The sequence below is a fragment of the Wyeomyia smithii genome, chromosome 1 (genome assembly GCF_029784165.1).
Source record: "Wyeomyia smithii strain HCP4-BCI-WySm-NY-G18 chromosome 1, ASM2978416v1, whole genome shotgun sequence".
Lineage (NCBI taxonomy): Eukaryota > Metazoa > Arthropoda > Insecta > Diptera > Culicidae > Wyeomyia > Wyeomyia smithii.
Window position 1 is genome coordinate 80,649,493 of NC_073694.1, and position 18,720 is coordinate 80,668,212.

General features: G+C 40.7%; 1 protein-coding gene across 5 annotated transcripts in view; it reads left to right on the plus strand.

The window, feature by feature from the left end:
• LOC129719196 (TOX high mobility group box family member 3-like) overlaps nt 1-18,720 on the plus strand; it is a 295,603-nt gene that overhangs the window by 41,455 nt on the left and 235,428 nt on the right. The window lies entirely within an intron of this gene.

Genomic DNA, 18,720 nt, shown 5'->3' on the forward strand with positions numbered 1-18,720 from the left:
TGTGACTACCAGCTCCCTTATAAAAATCCGTCACTAACCACGGTGATAAAAAGTACCTTCCTTCCCCGTTATTGTCGTTACAGATGCAGAAGTAAACTCGGTCCCTGGCAACAACAGTTTCACCACTTCCTTCATTCTTTCCCTAATGACCGTGCGGATCGATCTTTACAAAGCGGAAGCTATTGAATTGTTGTACTATGGAACGGGGTTGAATTGATCAATTTTTATATTATTTTCCAATTAGCTAGCTTTATGTACATTTTCCCGAAATAGTATATATTTAAAACAAGTACTGGTATGTGCTTCAGAAAAATTCTATGTCTATTGGTGAAATTTCTATCGTCTATTTCATGAAATAAATTCGAGAATTCAATAAGGTACTATGAGACAAATCGGGGTGAAATTGATCACCCTTGAAATCCATACATTGTATTGAAAATACGCGTTTTTTATATGTTCATAATAAATGATGATTTTTGAACTGAAAAATATCAATCACAGCTAGTTTGGAAACGAAAATAACGATATTTCAGGTTTAAACTTATTCATTTTGGTTCACGAGCTGCAGTTTGCTGAATTTGCTCTCATTCGATCATCGTTAGATCGATGGTGGTCCCCGTGGTTCTGTGGTTAGCGATGTCGGTCGGCTAGCTCTCCCACACGGTTGTGATATCGGGTTCGATTCCCGATCGAGTCGAGGATCTGGAAATTTTCTCGACTCAGCACTGGGGCACGGTGTATCGTTGTACTTATCCTACACATGCAAAATGTGCCAAAAACAATATCGATAACGAATTCTCTCAACTAATCTAGTTGATCGAGACCGCTATTAGCCCCAAGGCTAAGCGTGCGATATTGTTTTTTTTTTAGATCGATTTCAATTCGGTTTTGTGCAAAAACTCAAAAACTAGCTCTGGAATTAAAATCTTTGTGGTTTCCTGCGAATTCATCAGTATTATTTTAATAGTATGGAATAATCATTGTTGAAAATTTTATTTTTTGAGCTTTTATCAAACTTTGCTCACTTCTTCAAATTTAACGTAAATAACCCCTAATTAAGATCACTTTGAGTAAATTTAATATTTTTATTGTTATTTGGAAATTTGTTTGATCAAACTTGATTGAGTTTTGACTGAGTTAGAAGAATTTCTCGAAAACATGTACAATTGCACCGGGTATGCAAGGGTTACCTTTGACAGGTATGTGATTCTTGCAAAAGTCACATTTAAGGACACGTAAACATTGCCTAGTGTTGTAAGATCAGTATCTTTTGATTAGTTTTTTTTATCACGAGTTCTCAGGTGATCAACTTCACCCCACTGATCAATTTCACCCCATTCCACGGTACATTGAAGATGATAAATTAATCCAAAATTGCCATCTATACATGGTTCTTTGTGCACTAGGAGGAGCAACTACGAAATGTGCGGTCCTTCCAAGCTTAAGCAAAGCTTAACTATGAAAACTCAAATTTTGCTGTTTAATTTGAAATAACTTTTAATTTGAAAGATTTTTATTGGTCATTGTTCTTCTAGTTTTGAAATTTCAAGTGTTGAGCAACATTAAACTTTGTCGCAGAAAATAAAGTTGTCTCTTTAGTTTGTACTAACTTGATAGCTAAAATCTTCTGACAAATTTAAAAAACAGATTTCATTCGCTGTCAAATCTTAGTATCTACATTGCTGTTAAACAACTGCAAATCAGTTTACTTAAGTTTACTTGAAAAAAACCATCAAATTGCAAACTACCCTATGCTATGAATAAGAAAAAATTGTGAATAGAAAAAAAGATACATTTTTTAACATGTGTTCAAATTCCACGATGCGAATGCGAATAGAATTAATTGTTTGTGTTTTATTTTATTGTAGTTTCTCTGTCTATGGAAATAATGCAGCTAATATAGTTTTACGTACAAACTGTGTCTCGCTACCATCGTGTTTTTTATCGTTTTGCTTAGCATAAATTGGTTTCTCGCGATGAAAAAGCTACGTTTAGGTTGTTAAGTGTGTAATGATGCACTTTAGCACTATATTAATTCAAATCCTAAAGATGCAAGGGAGAGAAAAAGATGGATTTATTAAACTCATTCATACTTTTGAAATTGGAGAACCGACTGTGTGAAGGAGATGAAAGATGAATCAATTATATTTTCCTGATAAATATGCTAATTGTAAAATCGTGACTTTGGAACTGTAATGAAAATAAATACCCTGCTAGTGATGCTATTTCACTATAAATAGAGAGAGAAAACATGGTCGTAGAGTAAGTAGACCAACATGGAAAGCCAATAAGCCTATCGTTTCTACGTGTAACAACCCGGACTAAAAGAGAAATGAGGAAATGAAAATAAATAAAACAAACTGCATATAATTCAATGGAATTTATAATCGTTGTGTAGTTTTGTAAACATCGTTTCTGGCAGCGAAGACACGAACTGAACGAACGGACGAAAACGGACCGAATTATTATCAATCTAACGTTGATTTGTTTTTTTTTCATCTCGTATTTGCTTCGTTTTTCTAAATTCTATAGTGTTAGTGCGGGTTTTATTTGTCTATTCGTTTTCTGGTAAACTAGTGAACAGCATAACCTTAATGTTAGATAGTGAGAGTTATTCATATTATTGTTAGTAGATATACGAAAATTATTAATAATGAAAACATTGAGTCGAACACATATTTTGATCTAAAGAGTTTTAACTTCACTGGGTCATTTTTGATTTTTTTTTGTTCTCAAATAATTAAATACGTTACGTTAAACATCAACATTTGTAATGGCCTTATTATTAAAAATATCGATTTTATCATGTATGTCTTTATTTAATTCATATCTTCTGCAGTCAAGAAAACAAGGTGTGCCAAAACGATAATAGTTGAAGAAAAAAATTCTGCAATGTATTTGAACTCGGACTAACTTTATTATTTCTACAATGTATTAGCATTCTAATTCTTAAAATATTACATAAATTACTTTTCAGCAGGTATGGAGGGTTTCAATGAGTTATTTATATTCTCTTTAATTTAAATTATAAATAATATTATGTTCACCACATAGAACATCTTTTTACCAAAATATTTTTTTCATTAAACCCGAGCTCAAAAGTTACGGAAAAAACGCAAATTAATCCACCAAGCGATCAGACCCAGCCTTTATCAAACTCATTATTTGTTTAAATAGATTACACGAACACTTCAATTTCCAGAAAAAAATACACCTTGATAATATAATAAACAAATTTTTGGTAGCCAGCAGTGAAACTAAATGATTATGTTAATTACCGAAAATTGTGTTGGCTATAACTTTGATTTCGGTTATCAGATCTCGGTTTTTCTTGGATATTGGATATTCTAGCATTATTGCATCAATTCTGCATCAATTTATGCAAGAACCCAAAAAGTGTAAAATGGCACATGTACCAGTTTTGCTCTCAACGGCTCATATATCATTCGATAAAATATCATTTTAGATTCGATTATTTGCAGTAGGATTTTTTTTCTATTTCGAATATGACATTCTTTTCAGAACTTTTGAATCACGTGTTCAATCATTATAAAATTCATCAGTTATCCCTTAACTAACCCGTTCATGTAATATCAGTATTGTCCAAATCGAATGTGTAATTTCTGAGATAATGGAGTTTCGTGATTTTCACATTTTGATACATTACAGACAAATTACAGTCCGATTACAATAAAATTCTATAGGCCATAAGACCTTATTGATTTTTTTTTGCAAACGGACTTTTACTTTGCCTGTTTTTTTTTTCTTCATCTATAATTTATTTGACACGGCACAAATACAATTTAATGTTTAACGGCGCCAATTATATCTGGTAGCTTACTTTCTAAAGTATATTAATAACTAAAAGCAAATTTTTTATCCTCGCTGCCGACTACGAGCTGAAACTAAATCTAACTTAAAGCTAGAATGTTTTGCATTAAAAGCACTGATTTGTTGTTTGATGGTTTTCCATCGCCATAGGTAAGCAGCATATTGAATATGTTCCGCTGCTGGGCCAAGATATTACGGACTGGCATATTGGGCTGTCTCCCTCGGGACCTGAGAGTATCGTGCGGGTCTAGTTGCTGTTTCCGGATCCGGGGTCTTAACGTGTTCTTGTCGTTTGGTTGGATATAGGCGGAAGGGAATAGGATTAAACTGGGGCGTGGATGGATTTCAGCAGTGGCGTCTCGTGGATTTGGATATTGACTGTGCACTCAAGGTTGTCCCATACAAACACCTACCCCCTCCCCTCCTCCTTCCCCAGTGGCCATCGCCAGAAATGTACATAATAAAACACATGCATTGCATTTATCTGATTTAGTATTCATACTTTCTGAAAATCTATCATTAGCTGTCATAAAAAGAATCAAATTTATTTATAAAAATATCGTCTTCAAACACCAGATTTATTCTTAGAAATTCTCAATTAAGCATTCATTTGTACAGCAGCGGAATTCTACGATCCGCTCTACGGGCGAATCTATCAATTATTTCATCACTGAAACCACTCTGATGTTGTAATTTGTGTAGCAAAGAACTTTCAACAGCCATCAGCATAAGCCATTTTAGCCTATTGTCTCCCATCGTTGATCGTAGATATGATTTGAGTCTTCTCAGGATTGAGAAGCTTCTTTCGACTGATGCTGTTGTGGAAGGGAGCGTCAAGACCAATCGGACAAGGCGTGAAATCTCCGAGAAGATGTCTTCAAGGTTTTTTTCCATTAGGATCTGCATGATTTCCGGTACTTTTTTTCCCGAAAATTCCTCTTTTGAGTAGAAAACTTTAAGTTCGTTTCCCAGTTTCACTTTGTCAAAACCAGTGTACCGAGAACAGATAGCATCAACCAAATCCTTAGGGAACTGCTCGCAATATCCGCTAAACTTAGAACAGTCCAGCAAACTCAAATAGCTCCGCTTGTTTAAGTCAGCAAAACGTTGGTCAAATTCAGAAATTATACGTGTGATCACTGCGTTATATTTCTTGAAGTATTGGTCGTATCGATTTCCGTCGTATGTTTCACCAGTAATTTCCAAGCATTCCTGCCAGATCGCTTTGTACTTCTTGTCCGTCTGTAAATTACTAATGTTTTCACGAGTATTTCTCACGCTTTTGCCGCATTCAATGTAGTCAAGTTCCTTCGTTTGAAGAGTTTGATACAAAATATCAGTGAACGAAAATACTGCCGAAAATACTTTCAAATAAAAGATGGTGTCAAATTCAAGCATGAAACTGTGTAACCCCCTTGCTAGGGAACAAGTTTCGCCGTCCCATTTAACGTTTCCGAGATACATTTCGCCCAAACACGTGGTTAGTTCAGAATAGTGAGCTTCTACAATATTAACCATTCTGGATGTATATGCCCACTTCACTTTACAAACGTTTGGAATTTTACGCTGTATGTAGTTTTTCAATTCTGAATCTCTTTTAAGACTTTGAGTAAAGAACGAAGCCAGTGTAGACAGTGTAGTGAGAAACTTTCTTGTATCTTGGTAGTTGCAAGCGTGCAGCAAAACAAGATTTAAAACATGGGCCTTACAATGTATGTAGTCGGCATCACGGTATAATTTTTTGACGATCGCTTGCGTTCCGCCAGCAACACCCGACTTAACATGAGCTCCATCGTATGTCTGTGCTGCCAATTTTTCAGGGGTCACGCTGAATTTTTCCAACAACGAAACTACTTCTCTGGCAAGGGCTACAGCGGTTTTGTCGTTGCTTACATCACACAAATCCACGAATCTTTCAACGGGCGTACCTACAGACGGGTTTCACAAAGATAACAATGCATTTCAACTCAATCCTTTTCATTACACAAAAAATACTATTAATTTTACTTACCATCTTTCAAACAATATCGAAAAGTCGTAGCCAACTGAGATTTTCTCGCAACATCAGTGGTTTCATCGACCATCACAGAAATAAATTCAGCATTTTGCACTTCCCGGAAGATTTCTTCAATCATAAAAGATCCAATGACTTCTATAAGCTCGTTCTGAATGGAAGCGGATGTTCCCGAAAACACTGAATTGTTGTTGACGAAATCAGCGAAGGCCACGTCTCTGGATGCTATGAATTCACAGAGATCCTTATAGTTGCCTTTATTGACGGAATCGTGTTATTCGTTATGACCTCGAAAGCTTAGACCATGCGAGCCAAGGAAACATGTTAAATCAATCAATGTTGTCATTCCTTCCCTATTTCTTTTCACTTGAGCGTTATGGTTTTTCCTTGCAATTTCGTGTGCATGATCCAGCGCCTCATCAATCCTCGTTCTTCCAAACGTGCGGTGTGCCATAGCGTTGTTAATATGCTCTTTAGTCGCTGCATGCCCCTTCATGGCCGAGGAAAGATGGTTCAAATCTCCATATCCATCCTTTATCCACACGCATTTATCACTAGGATTTTGAAACAAGAGACACGGCCAGCAAAATAGTTTACCACGTGTCTGTGAGCCGCACAGCCACGTTGCATCATAAGCGTTCACGTTAAATTTTCGTGTAATTGTCTTTCCACCTCTGACAAACGTTGACTTGAGATTTTCTAGCTTTGGTCGAGGAACTTGCATTTTTGTGATCAAGAGCTTTTCTTCAACAGATCGCCTTACGAATGGCTTGACTAGAAGGTCTTCAACAAGATCTAGCTCCATATTTATTTTAACGTACTGCACTTGCCTCTTAAAAAGTACTGAATGAAAATCATTTCATTCTACCACCCAGGCAATACAACATCGCGTGTGTGTTACATATATACAATGCCACCGAGCGTATTTTCAGTAGCCAATACTAACACCGGCCTTAGGCCCTTGTCATGCAGAATGCGGCGAGACGCGAATAGCGTCGAAACAGTTCGGGATTTTCATTGTTAATATTATTCCTCACCGTGAGAAAAGACACTTGTCGCGTATTGCCGCATACTGCATGGCGAGGGCCTCACTCAGGCCTCTGTCATGCCGAGTGCGGCGCGGCGCGAGCTGCGTCTCTTCTCACGGTGAGGAATAATATCAGCAATGAAGACTCACGCGCGTCAGAGCAGATCCCGAACTGTTTTGCCGTAGTTCGCGCCGCGCCGCACTCGGCATGACAGAGGCTTCAGTTTCCCACCTATCCCTTCTCTGATGAAGCAGCATTCAATACTTGCGGAGAGTGTACAACGTTGTCAAATTTCAACGCTCTCCGTGTTTGCTCTCATCTCTTCAAGTTCACTGACGGGAGTGCACGGAATCAACACTAACACACCGGTCTTGAAACCAAAACCACTTGCCACACGCGTAAACGCTCGGTATGTAGATACATAACAATATTGTGTACATTGAAAAGTGCACTGCGCAGAGAGATTTTGGGTCTGTTTTATGTCTCACGTTCTCATCACTCATTGATTTCCAGAGTTAACTTAAGGTAGAGTGGGTAAAGCATGGTCACATGTATTTTTTCATTTTGTGCACTAGAAATGGTACACAGCGAGCAATACTAGTTGATCATTGATACTGTTTGATGGATTTTTTTAGCTTTTGACTTTTGTTTGATATTCTTGAAATCGGCCCCCACCCACAACACCTGGTGTAGTGCACGTAGTGCACAATAGGACGAGACGCCACTGGATTTCAGGAAAACGTATATAAGGGACATGTAGGATAGGTCACGGCTCGCCAAGACATCACGAACAGGAACAGCCGGCTGCCTACTTTCGGCCTGCAGGGAAGCTATTAATTTAGACCTGGCGTCACGGTGTACAGGGCATGACCAAACCACATGCTCTATGTCGTGATAACCCTCACCACAGGCACAGATACCACTTTCCCCGAGCCCAACACGACGGAGATGCGCGTCAAATCTATAGTGATTGGACATAAGCCGGGACATCACGCAAATGAAATCCCGACCTACATCCAACCCCTTGAACCACGGGTTCGTCGATACTTTGGGGTTATGGAATGTAACCACCTTCCCAATTCCCCTCTGGTCCAAGCATTTTGCCAACTGATGATCGTATTCTGACGTACAAGTGCGAAAAATTCATTAAAAGCAATTGGTCTTTCATAAATATCACCGTTTGTTGCGCCCACCTTAGCCAAAGAGTCCGCTTTCTCATTGCCCGGTATCGAGCAGTGAGAAGGGACCCACGCTAAGGTAATCTGAAACGATTTTTTTTTTTGCAAACGGACTTTTACTTTGCCTGTTTTTTTTTTCTTCATCTATAATTTATTTGACACGGCACAAATACAATTTAATGTTTAACGGCGCCAATTATATCTGGTAGCTTACTTTCTAAAGTATATTAATAACTAAAAGCAAATTTTTTATCCTCGCTGCCGACTACGAGCTGAAACTAAATCTAACTTAAAGCTAGAATGTTTTGCATTAAAAGCACTGATTTGTTGTTTGATGGTTTTCCATCGCCATAGGTAAGCAGCATATTGAATATGTTCCGCTGCTGGGCCAAGATATTACGGACTGGCATATTGGGCTGTCTCCCTCGGGACCTGAGAGTATCGTGCGGGTCTAGTTGCTGTTTCCGGATCCGGGGTCTTAACGTGTTCTTGTCGTTTGGTTGGATATAGGCGGAAGGGAATAGGATTAAACTGGGGCGTGGATGGATTTCAGCAGTGGCGTCTCGTGGATTTGGATATTGACTGTGCACTCAAGGTTGTCCCATACAAACACCTACCCCCTCCCCTCCTCCTTCCCCAGTGGCCATCGCCAGAAATGTACATAATAAAACACATGCATTGCATTTATCTGATTTAGTATTCATACTTTCTGAAAATCTATCATTAGCTGTCATAAAAAGAATCAAATTTATTTATAAAAATATCGTCTTCAAACACCAGATTTATTCTTAGAAATTCTCAATTAAGCATTCATTTGTACAGCAGCGGAATTCTACGATCCGCTCTACGGGCGAATCTATCAATTATTTCATCACTGAAATCACTCTGATGTTGTAATTTGTGTAGCAAAGAACTTTCAACAGCCATCAGCATAAGCCATTTTAGCCTATTGTCTCCCATCGTTGATCGTAGATATGATTTGAGTCTTCTCAGGATTGAGAAGCTTCTTTCGACTGATGCTGTTGTGGAAGGGAGCGTCAAGACCAATCGGACAAGGCGTGAAATCTCCGAGAAGATGTCTTCAAGGTTTTTTTCCATTAGGATCTGCATGATTTCCGGTACTTTTTTTCCCGAAAATTCCTCTTTTGAGTAGAAAACTTTAAGTTCGTTTCCCAGTTTCACTTTGTCAAAACCAGTGTACCGAGAACAGATAGCATCAACCAAATCCTTAGGGAACTGCTCGCAATATCCGCTAAACTTAGAACAGTCCAGCAAACTCAAATAGCTCCGCTTGTTTAAGTCAGCAAAACGTTGGTCAAATTCAGAAATTATACGTGTGATCACTGCGTTATATTTCTTGAAGTATTGGTCGTATCGATTTCCGTCGTATGTTTCACCAGTAATTTCCAAGCATTCCTGCCAGATCGCTTTGTACTTCTTGTCCGTCTGTAAATTACTAATGTTTTCACGAGTATTTCTCACGCTTTTGCCGCATTCAATGTAGTCAAGTTCCTTCGTTTGAAGAGTTTGATACAAAATATCAGTGAACGAAAATACTGCCGAAAATACTTTCAAATAAAAGATGGTGTCAAATTCAAGCATGAAACTGTGTAACCCCCTTGCTAGGGAACAAGTTTCGCCGTCCCATTTAACGTTTCCGAGATACATTTCGCCCAAACACGTGGTTAGTTCAGAATAGTGAGCTTCTACAATATTAACCATTCTGGATGTATATGCCCACTTCACTTTACAAACGTTTGGAATTTTACGCTGTATGTAGTTTTTCAATTCTGAATCTCTTTTAAGACTTTGAGTAAAGAACGAAGCCAGTGTAGACAGTGTAGTGAGAAACTTTCTTGTATCTTGGTAGTTGCAAGCGTGCAGCAAAACAAGATTTAAAACATGGGCCTTACAATGTATGTAGTCGGCATCACGGTATAATTTTTTGACGATCGCTTGCGTTCCGCCAGCAACACCCGACATAACATGAGCTCCATCGTATGTCTGTGCTGCCAATTTTTCAGGGGTCACGCTGAATTTTTCCAACAACGAAACTACTTCTCTGGCAAGGGCTACAGCGGTTTTGTCGTTGCTTACATCACACAAATCCACGAATCTTTCAACGGGCGTACCTACAGACGGGTTTCACAAAGATAACAATGCATTTCAACTCAATCCTTTTCATTACACAAAAAATACTATTAATTTTACTTACCATCTTTCAAACAATATCGAAAAGTCGTAGCCAACTGAGATTTTCTCGCAACATCAGTGGTTTCATCGACCATCACAGAAATAAATTCAGCATTTTGCACTTCCCGGAAGATTTCTTCAATCATAAAAGATCCAATGACTTCTATAAGCTCGTTCTGAATGGAAGCGGATGTTCCCGAAAACACTGAATTGTTGTTGACGAAATCAGCGAAGGCCACGTCTCTGGATGCTATGAATTCACAGAGATCCTTATAGTTGCCTTTATTGACGGAATCGTGTTATTCGTTATGACCTCGAAAGCTTAGACCATGCGAGCCAAGGAAACATGTTAAATCAATCAATGTTGTCATTCCTTCCCTATTTCTTTTCACTTGAGCGTTATGGTTTTTCCTTGCAATTTCGTGTGCATGATCCAGCGCCTCATCAATCCTCGTTCTTCCAAACGTGCGGTGTGCCATAGCGTTGTTAATATGCTCTTTAGTCGCTGCATGCCCCTTCATGGCCGAGGAAAGATGGTTCAAATCTCCATATCCATCCTTTATCCACACGCATTTATCACTAGGATTTTGAAACAAGAGACACGGCCAGCAAAATAGTTTACCACGTGTCTGTGAGCCGCACAGCCACGTTGCATCATAAGCGTTCACGTTAAATTTTCGTGTAATTGTCTTTCCACCTCTGACAAACGTTGACTTGAGATTTTCTAGCTTTGGTCGAGGAACTTGCATTTTTGTGATCAAGAGCTTTTCTTCAACAGATCGCCTTACGAATGGCTTGACTAGAAGGTCTTCAACAAGATCTAGCTCCATATTTATTTTAACGTACTGCACTTGCCTCTTAAAAAGTACTGAATGAAAATCATTTCATTCTACCACCCAGGCAATACAACATCGCGTGTGTGTTACATATATACAATGCCACCGAGCGTATTTTCAGTAGCCAATACTAACACCGGCCTTAGGCCCTTGTCATGCAGAATGCGGCGAGACGCGAATAGCGTCGAAACAGTTCGGGATTTTCATTGTTAATATTATTCCTCACCGTGAGAAAAGACACTTGTCGCGTATTGCCGCATACTGCATGGCGAGGGCCTCACTCAGGCCTCTGTCATGCCGAGTGCGGCGCGGCGCGAGCTGCGTCTCTTCTCACGGTGAGGAATAATATCAGCAATGAAGACTCACGCGCGTCAGAGCAGTTCCGAACTGTTTTGCCGTAGTTCGCGCCGCGCCGCACTCGGCATGACAGAGGCTTCAGTTTCCCACCTATCCCTTCTCTGATGAAGCAGCATTCAACACTTGCGGAGAGTGTACAACGTTGTCAAATTTCAACGCTCTCCGTGTTTGCTCTCATCTCTTCAAGTTCACTGACGGGAGTGCACGGAATCAACACTAACACACCGGTCTTGAAACCAAAACCACTTGCCACACGCGTAAACGCTCGGTATGTAGATACATAACAATATTGTGTACATTGAAAAGTGCACTGCGCAGAGAGATTTTGGGTCTGTTTTATGTCTCACGTTCTCATCACTCATTGATTTCCAGAGTTAACTTAAGGTAGAGTGGGTAAAGCATGGTCACATGTATTTTTTCATTTTGTGCACTAGAAATGGTACACAGCGAGCAATACTAGTTGATCATTGATACTGTTTGATGGATTTTTTTAGCTTTTGACTTTTGTTTGATATTCTTGAAATCGGCCCCCACCCACAACACCTGGTGTAGTGCACGTAGTGCACAATAGGACGAGACGCCACTGGATTTCAGGAAAACGTATATAAGGGACATGTAGGATAGGTCACGGCTCGCCAAGACATCACGAACAGGAACAGCCGGCTGCCTACTTTCGGCCTGCAGGGAAGCTATTAATTTAGACCTGGCGTCACGGTGTACAGGGCATGACCAAACCACATGCTCTATGTCGTGATAACCCTCACCACAGGCACAGATACCACTTTCCCCGAGCCCAACACGACGGAGATGCGCGTCAAATCTATAGTGATTGGACATAAGCCGGGACATCACGCAAATGAAATCCCGACCTACATCCAACCCCTTGAACCACGGGTTCGTCGATACTTTGGGGTTATGGAATGTAACCACCTTCCCAATTCCCCTCTGGTCCAAGCATTTTGCCAACTGATGATCGTATTCTGACGTACAAGTGCGAAAAATTCATTAAAAGCAATTGGTCTTTCATAAATATCACCGTTTGTTGCGCCCACCTTAGCCAAAGAGTCCGCTTTCTCATTGCCCGGTATCGAGCAGTGAGAAGGGACCCACGCTAAGGTAATCTGAAACGATTTTTCGGATAAAGCACTCAGATGTTCCCGTATTTTCCCCAGGAAATACGGAGTGTGCTTAACATCTTTCATCGATCGGAGAGCCTCAATGGAACTGAGACTGTCCGTAAAGACAAAATAATGGTCCGTGGGCATTTTTTCGATAATCCCTAGGGTGTACTTAATTGCAGCCAATTCTGCGACGTAAACAGAAGCAGGATTATCGAGCTTATGGGAGACGGTTAAATTGTTATTGAAAATACCGAAGCCAGTGGACCCATCAAGAAGTGATCCGTCAGTGTAGAACATATTGTTGCAGTTGATGTTTCGATATTTATTGGAAAAAATTTTGGGGATCTGCTGCACGCGTAAATGATCCGGGATTCCACGAGTTTCTTCTATCATGGATGTATCGAAAAACACAGTAGAATCAGAAGTATTTGATAAGTCGACACGATTTGGAATATTCGAAGAAGGGTTAACATTTTGGGACATGTGATGGAAATACAATGTCATAAAACGGGTTTGAGAATTAAGTTCGATTAACCTTTCAAAATTTTCAATCACGGGACGGTTCAAGACCTCACATTTGATAAGAATACGAGAAGACAGGCTCCAGAAGCGGTTTTTCAATGGTAGTACTCCAGCTAAGACCTCCAAACTCATCGTATGGGTCGACTGCATGCAACCTAAGGCGATACGCAAACAACGATATTGTATTCGCTCCAGTTTGATCAGATGTGTGTTTGCTGCGGAGCGGAAGCAGAAACAACCGTACTCAATAACAGACAATATCGTTGTTTGCTCCCCATCATTGTCCGGTTATTGTACGAAGAAAATTCACTCTTTGTTGACATTTTTTCATCAGATACCTCACGTGACAACCCCAGGTGCCTTTAGAGTCGAACCAGATACCAAGATATTTGTGTACCAAAACCTGAGAAATCGTTTTACCCATTAATTGTGTTTGAAGCTGAGCAGGTTCATGCTTACTAGAAAAAACTACTATCTCAGTCTTCTCCGGAGAGAATTCGATACCTAGCTGTAAAGCCCAAGCAGACAAATTGTCCAAGGTATCTTGCAATGGTCCTTGCAAATCGGCAGCTTTGGCTCCTGTAACAGAGATTACACTGTCGTCTGCAAGTTGTCTTATCGTGCATGAATTTGCCAGACATTCGTCGATGTCATTTACATAAAAGTTGTAAAGAAGGGGCCTAAACATGAGCCCTGGGGAAGACCCATGTAGCTAATGTGAAAAGTTGCCAAATCGCCGTGCGTAAAATGCATGTGCTTTTCGGACAACGAATTGTGCAAAAAATTGTTTAAAATTGGAGAAAATCCTTGTCGGTGAAGTTTGCCCGAAAGAATGTCAATAGAAACGGAATCAAAAGCCCCCTTAATGTCCAAGAACGCAGGCGCCATTTGTTCTTTGCGAGCATACGCCAGCTGAATATCTGTTGAAAGCAGCGCAAGACAATCATTCGTCCCTTTGGCACGGCGGAAGCCAAATTGAGTATCCGATAGTAGGCCATTTGATTCGACCCAATGGTCTAAACGACGGAGTATCATTTTTTCCATCAATTTCCGGATACAGGATAGCATTGCAATCGGCCTATAAGAGTTGTGATCAGAAGCTGGTTTCCCTGGTTTTTGGATGGCGATCACCTTCACTTGCCTCTAATCCTGCGGTACAATGTTTTGCTCCAGGAACTTATTGAACAAGTTCAACAAGCGCCTCTTGGCATTGCCGGGTAGATTCTTCAACAAGTTGAATTTGATTCTATCTAACCCAGGCGCGTTATTGTTACAGGACAGGAGGGCAACTGAAAATTCTGCCATCGTAAAAGGTGATTCTATCGCGTCGTGGCCCGGAGACGCATCACGAACAATATTTTGCTCAGGAACAGAGTCCGGACATACTTTCCTGGCAAAATCAAATATCCACCGACTTGAAGACTCCTCGCTTTCGTTGACCGTTACGCGATTCCGCATTCTTCGGGCTGTGTTCCAAAGAGTGCTCATCGATGTCTCCCTCGACGTCTCGTTCACGAACCGACGCCAATATCCGCGTTTCTTTGCTTTAGCCAAGCTTTTAAGCTTGGTATCAAGCTCCGAATACCGTAAATAGTCGCCAGGTATACCTCCCTTCTGGTAGGCCAAAAACGCGTCGGATCTTTGCGTGTAGACATCGGAGCACTCTTGGTCCCACCACGGAGTTGGAGGCCGTTCTTTAATCGTTACGCCGGGATATTTCTTCGTTTAGGCTTGCAACGCGGCGTCGAGAATCAAGCCCGCGAGGAGGTTGTATTCTTCAAGTGGTGGATGATGTTGAATCGAATCGACCGCTTTTGAAATCATTTCCTCGTATAACTTCCAATCGATATTCCGTGTGAGGTCATACGGAATGTCAACTGGTCGCATGCGAGTTGACCCGTTATAAATTGAAATAAGAATAGGCAAATGGTCGCTACCGTGAGGATCGAGGATTACCTTCCATGTGCAATCCAACCGTAGCGACGTCGAACATAAGGATAGATCCAAAGCGCTTGGGCGCGCTGGAGGTTTCGGGATACGTGTCATTTCGCCGTTGTTTAAAATAGTCATGTCGAAGTCATCGCAAAGGTTATAGATTAAAGAGGAGCGGATATCATTGTAAGGGGAACCCCAAGCCACGCCATGAGAGTTGAAGTCTCCCAAAATCAAACGTGGCGAGGGAAGAAGTTCTATTAAATCAATGAGCAACCGTTGCCCAACCTGTGCTCTGGGAGGAATATATATTGAGGCAATACAAAGCTCTTAACCTTGTATTGTCATTTGACATGCGACAACTTCGATGCCTGGAATCGAGGGGAGGTTAATACGATAGAAAGAATAGCACTTTTTAATCCCTAAAAGTACTCCTCCATATGGGGTGTCTCGATCAAGGCGAATAATATTAAAATCATGGAAGTTGAGATCAATATTTGAAGTAAGCCAAGTTTCACAAAGGGAAAATGCATCGCATTTGTTTTTATTTATCAAAACTTTAAACGAATCAATTTTTGGTAAAATACTTTTACAATTCCACTGTAAGACAGAGATAGAATCCTTCATATACGCAGTTGAATTAGGCATCGAAGGATACAATCGCTGCAAGGAGGGGCCATTGAGCAGTCAACTGCTTCAAAAATGATCTAACTGTTGGGAGAAATGCTGTAAGAAGAATTTTAATTGGATCGGGTACATTGAAAGTTTCAAAAATCCAGTCCACAATGTCAGAAAATTTCACTAATCCAGAGTTTGTTTCATCAACTGGATGTGCAAAAGGAACAACTGGGGTTTTGGATGTTCCTGGCAGTGCTGGGAACTCCTTCTGGGACTTTAAATTTGCAAGCCCAGGAGGAGTTTGCTTCGGTTTTTCCGCAGCACTGTTTGGTTTGCTTGTAACTTTCATTTCACTTTGAGAAAACTTAGGACCTTTTCTGGGAAGTTTAGGAGAGGAAATATTTTTCCTCTTTCTAGACTCCCCAGGATTGGCGTAAGATGTTCCCGCTGGTGAATCGTCAGAATCGGTTTCATCAGAGGACAACAGATCATAAGGGTTTGATGTAATGGGAGAAGTGGTAACGGTCTTCTTCAGCATCTCAGCGTAAGAACGCTTCGAACGCTCTTTGAGAGACCTCTTTATTTTATCCCTGCGCTGCATGTACACCGCACATGTCGAGAGCTCATGCTGACTCTCCCCACAGTGAATGCATTTTTCAGCATTTTTACTGCAGGAATCATTCGCATGATTCTCCCCACACTTGCCACAACGTGCCTTATTGCAGCAGTAGGCGGCGGTGTGGCCTAACTGCTTACAATTCAGGCAGTTCCTGACGCGAGGCACATATAATCGCACAGGGAGACGAACCCGGTGGATTGAGACGTGGCTTGGTAGCGCTGACCCGGCGAACGTAACTCGAAACGAGTCTGACGGGGTGTATACTGTTTTGCCACCGATGATCGATGCTGACCGCAATTGCTTGCAGTCGAGCACCTTTACATCGGGACAGGTTTTGTTTTTAAAGCACCCTTTGGCACTTTCCAGTATACACTCGACGGACAGACTCGAATCGGTTATGACACCGTCGATCTCCACGTCTCGTGCGGGTATGTAAACGCGATACTCGCGTGTGAAGAGCTCACCACGAAACGGAGCTTGTTAGGCCGGACCTTGGAAATTTCGGTCACGCCCTTGTACTCCTTCGTCAGGACTTTAGAAATCTGCAAGAGGTTCAACTGTTTCGATTTCGGTCCCGCCTTTGGCCGAAAATAGACAGTATAGCTGCCCTGGGCTCCGTCTGGGTAAAGCCTGGGGCGAGGGGGGACTGAAGAATGAACAGGGGAGGGGTTAACAGAAGGGTCAGGGTCAGAGGGGTTCGGGGATGGTGGCACGGGAGGCGAGGGATCTACATCCATCCCGCTAAGTCTAGCGCACTAGCGCCGACAAGAGCACGTACCTTTTTACTTCTCCCTTCCAGTAAGGTTGGTTGTCCGATCGTTCGAAGTTGCAGCCGTTACAGCCAGCAGCACCAAACAGCCACCAGCAGCGAGCCAGGTGTGAGATCACTCCACACAGCGATACAACTCACTGTCAACTGGTGTCTTCTTCTTTTTCCTCTTTTGTGTCTCGTCCACTGCTGTAGCACAATTCAGCCAGCAGCCAAATCGGCTTACGCACCAGCTGGTAGTCACGATGCGAAACAGTTGCACAAAGACGCGACCTTGAACCCGGATTTATTTCACTCGACCAGGCAAACAATGCCAACACTTGTTCACACGTCTTTTGTTTTATATTCTATCGGAGCGATCACCGATCACACGTCCGATACTGATGCGTGTTCGGCACAGAATGACAAATATTATTTGTTATTTATAATAATTGAATATTAAGAAAAAATAAAAAGTACTTTGCCTGTTACCGCTGAACCGATTCCCACGAAATTAGTGCCAAATGGAAGGTCTAGCTGCATCATAAAACCCTGTTGAATTTTACTGTAATCGGATTGTAACTTCGTCTGTAATGTATCATAACCGATTTGAACAATATTGGTATCATATGAACAGGCTAGTTGAGGGTTAACTGATGAATTATAATGATTGAACACGTGGCTTAAAAGTTGTGAAAAGAAAGTCATATTTGAAATAAAAAAAAATCCTACTATAAATAATCGAATCTGAAATGATGAGTACAGAAAAAAAACAATATCGCACGCTAGCCTGGAGGGCTTATAGCGGTCTCGATCAACTAGATTAGTTGAGAGAATTCGTTATTGATATTGTTTTTGGCACATTTTGCATGTTGTAGGATAAGTACGACGATACACCGTGCTCCAGTGCTGAGTGCTGAAAAAATTTCCAGCTCGAAAAGATCCTCGTCTTGATCGGGAATCCGAACCCGACATCACAACCGTGTGTGGGAGAGCTAGCCGACCGACATCGCTAACCACAGAACCACGAGGACCAAATATGAGTACAATGATGTTTAGATTACACCACGATCGAAAAAAAATTAGCACTAAATATTTGAAACTTATTTATTTCATTTTATTTGCATGTGTTAATGTATGTTCATATGTGTTTGAATGTTAGGTTTTAAATGTTCGGTATAGTTCCACTGTTGGCTACCAAATATTTGTTATTTAGAGTAAAAATAAATCCAGCAAATATTACCAAAGTGTTTTTTTTTTAAATTGAATTGTAAATCATGTAAATTTATTTTACAAACAATAATTTCGAATGATAAAGGCTAGGTCTGATCGCTAAGTGGATTAATTTGCGCTTTTTCTAATTTTCATTTTTGATTTGACTGAAACTCATAGACGTTTCTATGGTCAAAAGATGCCATTGCCATGTGCTATTGGTTTTACTTTTTGAAGCACGATTCATTTTTGAGATGCTATTTAAAAATGCTGTGTTGGCAAGGTAATAAGGGCATCTTCAGCGGTGGTCTATTCATGAAACAAATTTATACTAGATTTACACCAGCGAAACCTGAATAGAACCAGCTAATATAGACCAACTTTTCGTTCTCCGCACCGGTGTTGTATATCTTGTTGTTTTAAACCGCTGACATCTGTCACACTGTCAACAATTCAATACCCCATGTTATCAGTTTATGAGACTTGAATTGAAAAGCACTCAATATTTAAC